General features: G+C 44.6%; 1 protein-coding gene across 3 annotated transcripts in view; it reads right to left on the bottom strand.

Annotated features, from left to right (window-relative positions):
* BORCS8 (BLOC-1 related complex subunit 8) overlaps positions 1 to 12,612 on the bottom strand; it is a 1,082,199-nt gene that overhangs the window by 167,220 nt on the left and 902,367 nt on the right. Inside the window, exon 7 of one of the 3 annotated variants that reach the window (XM_044053918.1) lies at positions 12,205 to 12,612. This exon is cut by the window's right edge and continues 332 nt beyond it. The exons of the other annotated variants lie outside the window; for them this stretch is intronic. The gene's annotated coding sequence lies outside the window, so the exon portion shown is untranslated. Of the gene's footprint in view, positions 1 to 12,204 lie in introns of those variants that run through there. 3 annotated transcript variants of the gene reach the window in all.

Genomic DNA, 12,612 nt, shown 5'->3' with positions numbered 1-12,612 from the left:
GGAGCCAGTCGTCCAGATAGGGAAACACTTGGAATCCAAGACTTCTCAGGTGAGCCGTCACTACTGCCAAACACTTGGTGAACACCCTGGGGCTGTGGTGAGACCAAAGGGCAGAGCGCAAAATTGGTAATGACTGACTCCCAGGCTGAAGCGCAGATACCTTCTGGACGCCTGATGTATCGGTATGTGATAATAGGCGCCTTGAGGTCTATGGAGCACATCCAAACATCCTTCTCCAACAATGGGAGAATGGATTGTAACGTGACCATTCGAATTTGGATTTCGTGACGGATTGGTTCAGTCTGCTGAGATCCAATATTGGTCTCAGGTCCCCTGTCTTTTGGCACTAAAAAGAACCTGGAGTAATTTCCTGATCCGATCTGGTCTGTGGGGACCGGTTGGATGACTCCTTTTCTAGCAGCTTTAAAGCTTCTGCGGCTGCCATTTCCCTTTGACTGGGTGGTGGGTCCGGGATTCTTTTGGACGGTGGGGGCGAGAATGTGAATGGGATGGTGTAACCTCCGGCAATGATCCGAAGCACCCATCTGTCCTGAGTGATTGACTCCCAGGCTTTTAGGTGCTTGGCAACGACACCCGACTGGCTCGAGCAGCACAGCCGGGCAATCCCTCATGACGTGTGGGAGGCTGAAGAGCCACGAAAGGACTCGGGTCTCCAGAATTGCGGGCCCTCTGCCGCCTCTGGGACGGCGTCTCCCTGAAAAATTTCCCGCCTCTGCCTCTGGACGGGAATCTTCCTGCTGTTGGGAGAAAAACTTGTGAGATTTTCGGAACCACATTTTCCCCCCTCCTTTGGCCTTAGGGTAAGGCCGAAAGGGAGTGGAATAACGGGCCCCTACGGCAGATAACGTTTTTCCCTCTTGCTCACAGCGGGTAAGGGTGTCTTTCACCTTGGGTCCAAACAATGAGGACCCATCAAAGGGAGCGTCGGCGAAGGAAGACTTGAAGGCCTCCGCAAACTGACACAAGCGGAGCCAGGCTTGTCTCGAGAGCCACGCCTGTGCCTGCCGCTCTACCCGCCTTCGGCCGCATAGGAAATGAGCCTCATGGACGAGTTAGCAATTGACGTAAGGATAGCCAACTGAGAGCTAACGGACTGGGCTAGCTGCTCAGGTAGGTTACCCGAGAGGGAATCTGACAACTCCTTGACCAGATCCCTCTGAAGCCTGGTAAAATGTGCCAAATAATTCAGAGACCTTAAGGTAAAGGCCGCTGAAGTCAGGGTGCGCTTCCGTACCTATCCATACTCCTAGACTCCTTATTAGGAGGATGGATGGACTGTGAAGCCTCTGGCACGTCCTGTTGTGTAGCAGATGCCACCACCATGGCATCTACAGCCACGCCTTTAGTAAGGAACTCCTTCTCGGGGGGAGCAGATAAAAATTTGTTTGGACGAGAAGGGACTGGTTCCACGGTATCCGGATGTTCCACGCCCTCGACAAACTAAATCCAGAAGCTCGTCGGCGGAGATACCCAGGAGGCGGAGGGCTGAGCCCCAAAGGCCTTGAGGAGCACTGATTCGTCCGCAGAGGGGGGTTTGGATATCCAGCCGCCTCGTTGTTTGAGGATCTCTAAGATGTCTGCAAAAGAGACATCATCCGAGGACGACTTAGGGGACCCCTCCGCATCATCCATATCAGTGTCCGATGTAATAGACTCGGGGGAGTCCACGTGCTTCCTCTTGCACGATCTCTTCCTTGGGGGTTCCTCTGAAGACAACTCCGAAGAACCCTCAGGAGGAGGGAACCCCACTGGGGTAACCTCAGGCCTCGGGCTCCGCTGGCTACGGACAGGGAACTGCCAAAGACCCAGTCTCCACGCCCAGGAAGGTGCTGGTAAAACCGGAGAGATGGCGAAGAGGATTTGGCCAAGGCACTCCTCATGGCCCTGAAAGCCGGACCCCCAGAATCCTGGGAGTGTCCGGTCTCCGGAGCCATGATGGTAGACGGAAGTCCCAGCCGGCACCGAGAGGGAGGCTCGGAACCGAAAGCATAGGTCCCAAACATCACCCTCGGGTCCAGCCGAAGTCCAGCGTACCAAACTCGGACCCGAGGCCGGGTTGGAGTAAGGGTCGGAGCCGACCCTGAGATCTCCACCGGCTCCAAGAGCACCTGCTCACGGAGCCAAGCAGTCGGAGGAGGAATGGCAATGGGGTGGGTCATGGTCATCGGCTCCGAAGCCAACTGGGTCGGAACCGAAACAAATTTTGGAAGACTGGGGACTGGAACAGTCTTTGGAGCACCCTGTCTATATCAGAATCCGACATTCTCGAAGACCGAGAGGAAACAGAACGGGTTCGAGAAGACCTCTCCTCGGCCCCAAGGGACTAGGGGACCGGCTCGAGGCGACTCGATGAGAATCGGCGCCGAGGAAACACATCAGATTCCATCGGTGCCGAGGTAGACTTGGCGCCGAGGAGGAAGTGTCTGAGCTGGCGACCCTTGTCGGCTCCGAGCAGTGGAGCCGGCGAGGTGACCCGCCTCTCGATGCCCCAGCCATCGGCTCGAAGCCCGAGGAGTCGATACTGGAGGCATCGAGGCAGACCGTTCCGACCTCGGCTCCGAAGTCTTTGGAGCCGAAGGAGAGGCCTGCCTAGGTCTCTTGGCAGTCGGATCCGACGGACTGGTCGGAACCGAAGCCCTTTCTTTTGGCAGGAGCGGAGAGGAAGACAAGGCTTCTTCAAAGAGGGTTTAATCAACCCCTTGAGAATCAATTTATTTTTCCTCTCCTGGAGGACCCTTGAGGAAAAGCGTGACATACGCTGCATGACTCCTGCAAGTGCTTTGCCCCTAAACAATATACACAAAGTAGATGGTCATCAGTAACAGACATCTTAAAAGCACATTTAGAACATTTTTTAAAGCCCGAAGGCCTAGGGGTTTGAGACATGATGTTAAACAATTTCTGACAGGAAATTTAACAACTATAGATTCGCTGTGACAAAAAAAACCCAAGGCTTACAGTAATAGTGTAAAACACAACCTTAGCTGTAATGACCGGGAACTTTAAACCACTAAAATCTTCAGTAACAACGGTTGACCGAAAAGGCCCTGGATTGTAAGGGGGGCCGAAACAAACTCAACCCAATCACACACAAAATATTTCACTACTCAAACGTACACAAAGGCAGCGATAGCCGTTAAAACGGCTTTTGTGATATAAAAGAGCAAAAACTGACAGAAAAAGTAGTTAATAAAAGCTACTCAGCCCAGCCAGCTCGAGACCACGTCTTTGCAGGGAAGCGGCAAACGAGATCTGGGGGACTGGCAGTGGTGCATCCTGGGATATAGTAAGCTCAGCCAATAAGAGACTTCGCTCTTTGGCATAAGCGTGCCGAGTCGGAGCCGAGGGATCGGCTCCGAACCCATCATTCAGAATGTAGGCGAGATAGGATCACATAACATCAGACATTTCAGAATCGTGATCGTAAGTATCATAAGCAAATTCAGTCCTAGGTCTCTTAGAGGGGGAAGGTTGGCTTACCCTGATTAAAGTAATAAGTTCTTCAGCCATTCTTATCATTTGTTTTTTTTAGGCATAGAGGCCTGAGCATGTGGTCTGGGTGTCGGTTTTCTAGGCATGGTTCGGGTTTTAGGCCTTGAAGAAAGAAGATGGTGTCGGTTTAATATGCAAGTCAGTAGGCCTGAATACACCCTCAGAAGTTGGTGCCAACACAGCAGCTCCGGACCCATCCAAGGTAGAGACATCCACAGATTCCACAGTTGAAGCATCTTGAGGCATACCGGACTCCGAATGGGTCTCAGAAGAGGCCTGCGAATCTGATGTAGCGGGTATCAGGGGCTGCGAACGCGCCTCACTGAGTACCGGTGAACTGGCGACTAGCTTCGGAAAAGCATCGTCGGCAGCTTTTTGACCTAGGCGGCCTGTGTGTTTATCTTTGCGTTTTTTTCGGAATGTCGGTAGTCGGATGGCTTACCGAAGACATATCTGGATAATTGAACAGAGTACCAAAATATTTAGAAGCGTAAATATACAGACGACAAATAGTTTGTTTTTTAAATAAGGCACAAAACCAACAGCGAGGTACGTCATGGTCAGGGCCTAGGCAAGGAATACAGTATAAATGAAGATCTTTATGAGGTGTTTGCTTTCCACAAGAAATACAATTATTGACTTTTACTAATATCGGTTTAGAGCAAGAAAAAAAGTTTCCCCAACGGGGTACTTACTTCGGTTCTGAAACTAGAAAACGAAAATTTCAGGAGTCGGCCTACCGGCACTTGCAAACTGCTTCTGCTTTGGGCACCGCACAGCAAAAAAGACTGATGTAATGGTGTTGGCTGCATGCTTTATACACCTGACTACTTGACGTCATGGAAGATGAGACAGCATCTGACGCAGGTCTCAAGACTTTGATAATCAGGCCGACTGAGGGCTACTGCAAGCAGATAACCCAAATGTGATGACTGCAACAGTGAAACACGAAGAACATCCCAACAGTCTGAAGTGATGAGATGCCAATTTGGAAGAGAAAGGGGTAGCTGAATGGACAAAGGAACCTGGTCTAAGACGAGGGGGCAAAGTGTCAAAGAAGTAGGCTTATCAGATAAAGGCGGCTTCTGGGCCACAGAAATCTGAGATGCCTTAGCAAAGGGGGCCCGCCTCCCACCCTTCCTGCAACCCTAGAAGAGGAATCATCAGCATCATAGCTACAAGAGTGCAAGCCACTTGAAAAGCAGAACCTAAAAAAAGATAAGGCAGAGGATTTGCCATCAGAACCAGGGAGGGCAGAGATAACCTGACTAGCCTGAGCAATCAAGGCCAGAGAACACGTGGTCATGTGGGTCCACTAATTAGTGGTCCTAAAGGTTAAAGTAACAGTAGTGCAAACTTTCTTGCCAATTCTCTCCATTGCCCTGCTATCCTTATCAGAAGGCAAATGTTTGGAAGGTTTGTCAGAAGAGACTGACACCACAGCAGGATCAGCAGAAGGACATTTAAGTAAAAATAGTCAATCCTCAGGAACCTTATAGGTTTCTTAGGAGCAGGACGCTGAGAATTAGCAGACTTGTTAGATACTTTTATTGCTGCTTGTAAGGCAACCAACACAGGAGGAATTGCTGATGGTTTAGGAGTATCCACATGAAGCAACTCATAACATGTTCTCTGAATATCTGACACTTGAGAAGATTCCCACTTAAAGAATTCCATCATCCTAGCAATTGTCTACCTTAAGGGCAATTCCTCGAAAGGAGACTCAGGTGTAATAGACTCCTCTTCATCAAAACCATAAGCAAAAAGGCGAAAGCATCTGTGAAAAATAGGAAAAAGACCCCTCTCCAGATAGGGAATCCTCATCTAAGGAATCTTGCTCTCTAAATAGCTTAGAAGGGGTAGAAGTCTGAGGAACAGCGGGCACTGAAACCCCTTGAGGAGGGTTTAGGGCCATTAAGGCAGAGAACAAGCCTTGAGTAAACTCCTGCCATTCCCTTTGAGGAGCCATACGACAGACTGAAACGTGCTTCAGTTTTTGTCTTTTCTTAGAAGAGACATCAGCCCTAAACAAATACTGGAGGTTCAGACCCTTGGTGAGATTCGAGAAGAGAACCTGGTGCTTTCTCCCTGCACAGTGTCTGTGGAATCCCTCTAGGACCCTCCAAGATAAATTAACCATGGTTCCCCTCAACATCTGGTGCAGATGCCTGCAAAGCCTCATAAGAAGTGTGAAAAGCAGATCCATGCCAGTCTCCAGTGGGGTCGCAACAGAGGAATCCGATGTAAACACTGAACGACATATAGACCTATTACTTGCTTCTATAGAGGGATGTCTGGTGGAGGATGGACAGCTAAAAAATCCAGGCGAGACTTACTGGTCTTCTTCTTACCTAGCAGGAGTATCTCAGGGTTAAAGGATTCTGCCATGGTACCCTACTCTAACTGTCTAATCCATTGGTTTTCAAGGTAAGTGGACAGGGAAGACAAACAGCTTCTGAGTGTCTTAGGCACAAATGGTTTCTAGATACTACAACAGGTATGGTCATGGGAAGCTCCTAAACAAAAAGAAGACACTGTTAGTGATGACACTTATGAGGAATCTGCCTCCCACAGACATTTTCCCATCTTAGATGACATGAGCTCTAGATAATGATAAAAAATACAAGATCAAGAAAGTAAAAATAAGAAATAAAACAAAATAACACCAACAGGTCACTTATTTGGTATTACTAAATATTCAGTACAGCAACAAAGTGTTCAAACTAACTGGCAAAAATGGCGTTCAAACTGGCGGTAAAAGAAATTTGAGGTAGTTTCATCCGTACATCTCTTTTATGCCCTACGTTCTGCGTGGAGAGAATAAATGTGACTTAAGGCGCAAACAAGATCTATTTTAAGCTTATTTATACTGGTCAAGTGACTGGCTGCCCAGAGTGGGACGTCCCTTCTGTACAGAATGCAGCAACAGTGATACAAATGGACATCATGTAGCACAAGTGGTTCTGGGAAGTCTTCTTACTCCAAGACATTAACAGTCTCAGGGGAACAATACAGTGGTGACTGTACATCATTTTAAGACAAAACATTTGTGTGCCAAGTCAATTTTTCTGAAAAGCATGACTAGAATAAGACCACTCACATTTACGTTTTTTTCTTTTGTATGAAAGTTTGACTTTTCCACAAAAATTTTGAAAACAAAATCTCACTGCAGTCATCTGAAGGAAGTTACACATTTGCTCTTTAAAAAACACTGCTCAAAAGACAGGCGTTAAAGTATTGGGGGGGGGATAAGTTTTAAGACAGTTTAAAATCTCAGCACTATAAACCTGTTTCGGCAGTTAAAAACCCACACAAATGCTGTAAAAGGTGGTTTTAAGGATATATGCAAGTAAACTGTGGGAGATTGAACACTGATGAGATTTACTAATCTAATATACATGAATCTAATCCACCTATGTCAGCACCAATGGTAAATTTCAGTGTGTTTGAAGAGCTTATTCTCTTTCATTATATAAAGTGCCAAATTAAAGCTGCTCTACAATGAGCAAAAGACCACTTTCTGGTTTCAAGATTTCTTCCTCCTATTACGAAAACCCTAGTCATTTGTTTTTGCACTTTTCTTTTCAAATCGGCCACAGAAAAGGATTAGTCTCGCTTCATTTTTATGCAGCAACACTGCTAAAATGTGTGGTGTTCACAAGGCAACCAAAGCTTACGTGTCACTGCACTTATAAGTACTCAATTCCAGTCTTGATCCTCCGAAGAGCAGAGCTTCGTAATTTCTACTCCTTTGTCAAAACAAAAAGAACACACACACACACACACAAACATGAAAACAGGAAGGGCACAAAAACTCTGGCAATGTTAGGAAAACAAAATACTGCCGACATACAAAAACATTTGTGCAATCTGGTGTAATAAAGTAAAAAAAAATGCAAAATGTTAAATGCAATTCCAGAACTTTCAGAAACATAACAGGCTTAAAGATGCAGCTAAAAGAATACTTTAAGCAGTAAAAAAAAAAAAATCTGTACAACGCATTTTTGTTTATATTATATAATCATGTCCCTAAACAGAGTCTCCCCGCAGTTCAGTGAATTGAACAGAAAGCTATATCCCTCACTTAGGGACATTACAGGTGCTCCAATTGTTAACGCCAAAGAAAACTGGCCAGTGCCAAAGTAGAGAGAGTGTAGATCTAAGGGCATGCCATAAGGCTCAGCAGGCTTCAGTTACTCAGAGCAAGATTATATTATTTTCTTCTCTGTATTTTATGCAGAGTCACCAGCTGTTGAATTTTAAAGCAGGCCTACATACTTGGCAAAAAAATCTTTTAACAGTAATGTTGAGAGTGGGGTGTGCAAGGAATCTGTGCTGGGCTCCCATATGTTTTACTCATTCTATTCAAAGCAAGTCCAAGGGACCTATTTGGAAGATCAAGTCTGAAAAACGGGAAAATAATCTGTAATGAACTGGTGTCCAGTCTACAATTAGTTTCAAGATTTATGCCCACGGACGGAATGTGATCCAAACTAGAAATAAGCAGAAATCATAAATTTAATGAATGTATAAGAAAATCCTCCATGACACTTTACTAAACTGATGTCAAAACTAGCTTTAAAAAAGGTGGCACTTGCTGTGCACAGACCAGAAATTTGGAGACTGCAGGATCGAAAATCTGAACTTGCATGCACCAAGTACAACACTGCCATTTTTCACAACAGTCTGCATATCTCAGAGCTGATCATTACAAGTTCAGGGGTGTTAGGGACCTGCTACCCTACAAAAACAAGTTTAAAAGAGCAGCAATGTTTGATATTTGCTCTTCATTTACGTTTTTTGTGTTTCAAGTTCTGATATTTCAGTAGGAAATAGTCTCATGCATGGTCTGTAGATGTGTGAGAATTAAAACTTTACATACAGGTGCTATACAATGTGTTCCCAATTATTCAATAAATAAGAGAATTTGCACAGTAAATCTCACCAAGCATCTTTGTGCGCTGGTACACAATATCTATCTTTGAAGGCCTGTGCCTCTAACATGACTAGGAAATCATACCAGGAACAGTGTCTAATCCTTTGGAAGTGTAACACACAGGAACCCCGAAAGTCCAAGTTCCTCCTGTAGAACGCCTGTAAGATAACATCTGGGGGGAAAAAAACTCTTCCTTTACATTACTGTCTTCTCTTCTACACTTGTGCTGGAAAGGGTTCAGACAGTACAGACCAGGCATAGTACAGGTAATTCTACTAGTCTTTTAAAACAATAATTTTACTATTGTGTCCTCTGACTATTTGGGGAGAGGGAATATGCTTGACTTTTAGCAAAACAGATAATGTACACTTTTTCTGAAATGTTAACTTCAGGCTTCAGCACTCAGCACCATGGCTAACACTCGCGTACTGCTATATGACTCACATGAGGAATGGGACAAGTACACAAGTTAGTGTTACCTAGACTGTGGACGTTCCTGCTCTTACAAAGGTTTATTAGCTTCATTAGAACCCTTAACTTATTTAATAGTTTAAGGTACGAGATACAGCAGGAGTATCCAGGCTCCATAATGACTATCAGTACTACACTTAATACAGTACACAAGTAACTGTGTGTTAATCCAACTCAGATTACTATAACAAGATGGTACCGTATAAATTATTTATCATAAAGTCTTACGAGGTCAGTACATCACCACACAGTAATCAGAGGTGTCAGCAGAAAAAGTGGAATGGTGTCTAATGCCACTACCTAAGACACAAAAACTGAAGTCATGCCTAATTCTCAATACCTGCCTCAGAATGAATCTCCCAAACATACATTCATACCTTGCAAAAGACAGTTATGTTGTAGAGATTCCAACCACTGTCTGCATCTGGAGCTCTGATGTCCTTTGCTTTATTCTCTGAGATCACTAGTGTAGTGATGGAGAGAACTGGATAATACAAGCATTAATATCCTTACCACAATGGCAAATATTTATGCAAGATAACTGCTGCAAAAGGCCAGACCCAATTTCCACATCTTAGCAACCACAGATCATCAGAGGTTCACATACCTAGGCTGCAAATATGTTACCATTATAATGCAGACATCTACAAGCACCATTTGGGGGTATTACTTATCAACTGAACAAAACATATGGACTTCCAAACTGTCCCTTGGGCATTGCTACGTGTACTAGAAGGGACCTGCCCCCAAGCTGCCCTCTGGGTTTTCATGCCATAACAGACAAAAATTATTGGCTCCCCCAAATCTATCAAGTTGTGGAAGAGAAAGCACCTGTACTAAGGGGCAGTCAGGGATATATAATAATGGAACAAAGAAAAAAATGCCCCCAAGTAAAAACAGGAGGCAGAAACTAATGCCTGCAACATGAGATTTTACTTTTACATCTAATATTATGACTGTACAAAGTTAAATATATGAATCACTGCAGCAGTACTAACTTCTGAAGATTCGCAGAGGTTATAAGGACTGGGTGGTTGTTAGTTTGCTGTAGGGAAATGTAGGAAGCCATGCAGAATGGTGGAAGCAAATACTACTTCAGTTGAGGAAGTGATATTAGTCTGTAATGCTTGGAACATGTATAAACACAGGAAGAAGTTACTGGCTCTAGAACAGACTGTGTACTTGCCCTCCACCCCCACAAAAGGCCAATAATAGTCACTAGACCCCTTGTGTGCCTCTCTAGCTTTTTAAGAGTCAGATTCCAAAATTAATAAATACAGTATGCCAGCCTTTTCAAGGCAGTAGACAGTCTATGTGGATATTGGTTTACCTTCCATTTTTGCTACAAAAATCAGAAGAGTTGGACTGAGACTATTAGTCTTGGTTCTGCTGAGACAGCATCTCTTTTGCCTATAAACATCAAGCGTACAAAAATTCTTTCTCCTTTGTTTTGTGGATAACGAAATACCACTGGCAGCTGAACAGATGAAGTAGAAAGACTTCTTTGCCATGAAAGAGGAGTATGTGCCAAAGTTAACAAGCCATAGTGGAACACCAGGAATAGCTCCTTGCACATCAGCACTTCCAACTCTAATTCTACTGGCTAATTTGACAGCAATCAGTTTGTCTGCTGCTGCTTTGAATACTGCTGTCAGTTTTTCTAAGACAAAACTTTGGATCCCATACAGAAGTAACATCTTTCTTAGGTAGTCTAAAACGCCAAACCTTAAGAAGCTACAGCAATGGCACAGAGGGCTAAAGCCTTGACTACATATCGGGTGACCCTAGTTCGATTAGCAGCTTGGGTGCTTGAAGACGTAGGCTGGGAGTACGGGAATGCCCAGCCTGAGAGATGATGGTAAATTCTGGCTGGTCCAAGCAACCACTCTCAAGATTACTGATGCAGGATAGGGATTATGTCATAAAAGCTGGGGACAATGGAGGAACACAGTGGGTGCGACCACCTGATATGGTTATAGCAACCAAGTCAGCCACATGAAGGTGTGTGCACAAGCTAATAGAGGGGCAAAGGCAGACTCTGTGGTGATGTATGTGCTCACACCACCACATAACAGAGAGGCAAGATTTCCTGGCAGCAGGCTTTCTAGCTTCCCTCATCACATTAAAGCATGTCTGTTGCAAAATGGTGCCCAAAGGGAAGATCATATTATCCATGCTGTTAACTGAAGTGTCCACAGATTCTGGGTGCATCAGAGGTCTCTTGTATTGTGTCAAAAGCTCCACCTGCTGAGGCAAGATGACTGGTATTCTGCTTTACCATTTTCATTGGGGGAAGTTATGCTTCCTGGGCCTAACAGCATATTTGGTCCCTCCTGCCTTGTGGTTCACCCTGGGGAGTAGGGAGATCACAGGGAAGATGTACTGAACAGACTTGCTCAACTGAAGGATAATCCTCCTACTGCCCAAGACTCTGTGCAACTCTCTGAAGTGGAGCTTCCTTAGCTAAATGTTGCTTTGAGAACTGAAAGTACTTCTGGCATACCCTACCAGTGGATTAATAGGAGAAACACATCCCTGCCCGGCATCGATTTGTGGGGATCTGCCTCTAATCAACTTAGTTAATCCAGCAAGGAGTTTTGATGGGATGTGGGAGGACTGTGCATGCCAGACTCAAATGTTAACCTCCCAAGCTGTCACTATCAGGCCCCCCATTGTTTGGGTTCCCAGTATGAATCTGAAGCACCTGTGATCAAAGTTTGATTCAGACAGGCCCCACTTAAAGAAATGTCACTGTTTTTCCGCACCTGTTAGAATTCCTTACAGATGCAAGACATAATGGAAACTGGTTGTGCTGTCTCCGTGCATTACGGAGGTACAACTGAAGCTTTCACAAATGCGGGCCTTCTAGAGGTAACAGAACTGCAGATGCTGTGTATCCAATAGTGCTTAAAAGTTCCCTTACAGTGATGGAATTCTCCTATAAATTTCCTGAAAAGTACCTTGTCCTAAGGGAGCAAAGCCTTGTGGCTAAGAGAATCTAGGAGTGTTCCTAGGCATAACAGTTTTTGAAGAAGCTAGACTTGACTTGGGAAACACTGATAGAGAGGCTCAGCAACTGGAAACACTAAGGTGTCTTCTTCACCCTGTCAAGGTAATGGACTTTGGTCAGGAACAGTAGGACATGTAATAAACCCTCAGGGGGAAGGGACAAGCAATTAACAAAACTGGAATATAGCCAAAATGGTCACAAAAATTCTTACAAACTAGTAACCATAAGGAAAGCTAAAAATACCGCAATACCTTACAGGCACAACATGCAGACATCCTACAAACAAACACATTTTATTTACCCAACTTTCTACACATGGGTAACAGACACTTGTGCAGATAATTAACAATAAAGTACCACAAAAAACATGTACAACAGAAATAGATTTCATCCAAGCTATGGCAAAATGTGGAAATATTTACAAAAAATAAGACTTATAAAAACTTGTGTTCTCTTTTTAATAAAACACTCTGGATACGTAACTTCCCTGCACTTGGCTCCCTGCACTTGGCTTTTACTATACAATCATGATATGCCTGAAAATCCAGATTAATCAATTTTCAAAATAACTGACAGATATATTCACATTTTCAGTCTATTCAGACAACATTTCATGGATGACCGTAGCAGCTGTGCTGTTCTATAAGCAGAGGGCTGTCTCAAAATATTTAGAGCTGGTGAT

The sequence above is a fragment of the Protopterus annectens genome, chromosome 13.part0 (assembly GCF_019279795.1).
Source record: "Protopterus annectens isolate FY-2018-M chromosome 13.part0, PAN1.0, whole genome shotgun sequence".
NCBI lineage: Eukaryota > Metazoa > Chordata > Ceratodontiformes > Protopteridae > Protopterus > Protopterus annectens.
This window is presented reverse-complemented; position numbering and strand designations above follow the sequence as displayed.